The following is a 782-nucleotide window of genomic DNA, read 5'->3' as shown; positions in this document are numbered from 1 at the left end:
CAAGGACTTTGAGGACATGGATTCCATGCACTTTTATAAACCAAAGGGCATCTGTTTCAGACATTTTCCCAAAAGCCTCTTGGCGGCTTGGGGAGCATGGAGCGCGTGACAGCGGCCAGCAGCGGGCGGTTTGCGCCTGGGGTGCAGGTCACGGCTGTTTCAGGTGCGAAGCCCTGGCCGGCGCAGTGGCTGGGCCTTGTCCCGCACCAGGTGCTGCGGGTTCGATTCCCCGTGTGTGTGTGTGTGTGTGTGTGTGGGGGAGGGGGGGGGGCAGCTGGTCCTGTTCATGCCCCTTCCGATTTCTTTAAAAATCAGTAAAAATCTCCTGTAAAACGTGTGCCGACCCAACTGCTGTTCTGTGGTCTGGCCTGGCTGTTCCTGTGTCCTGGCCTCCGTTTTACTTGTCATTTTAAGTATTTTGGGTGCATTTTGTCCAGTTGCGCTTCCTGAAAAAACATGGGGACCATTTCTGTGCTCCTGGGCCCGGGCCGCCCGCGGCGTTGGGATTCCCGTTTATCGAAGCGTCGTGGCGCCTGGGGGTGAGTCGGGGGGAGGCCCGTCCCCCAGTCCCCGCTGTGGCTGTCGGCAGGTGGGGGCAGGTTCGAGGGAGGGAGGGGTTCCCGTGAAGGACTTTTAGCGACAGGACAGGCAGTTGTAGGGAATAAGGGGGGTCCATGGGAGAGGACGCACATGTAAAGGCAGAACAGCTCCAAGCTGCCAAAATGCCTCTCACGCTCTCCCAGAGGACGGGGGAGGGCTGGAGACAGGGGTGGTGGGGGGGG

This window comes from Myotis brandtii, unplaced genomic scaffold (genome assembly GCF_000412655.1).
Source record: "Myotis brandtii unplaced genomic scaffold, ASM41265v1 scaffold603, whole genome shotgun sequence".
Lineage (NCBI taxonomy): Eukaryota > Metazoa > Chordata > Mammalia > Chiroptera > Vespertilionidae > Myotis > Myotis brandtii.
This window is presented reverse-complemented; position numbering follows the sequence as displayed.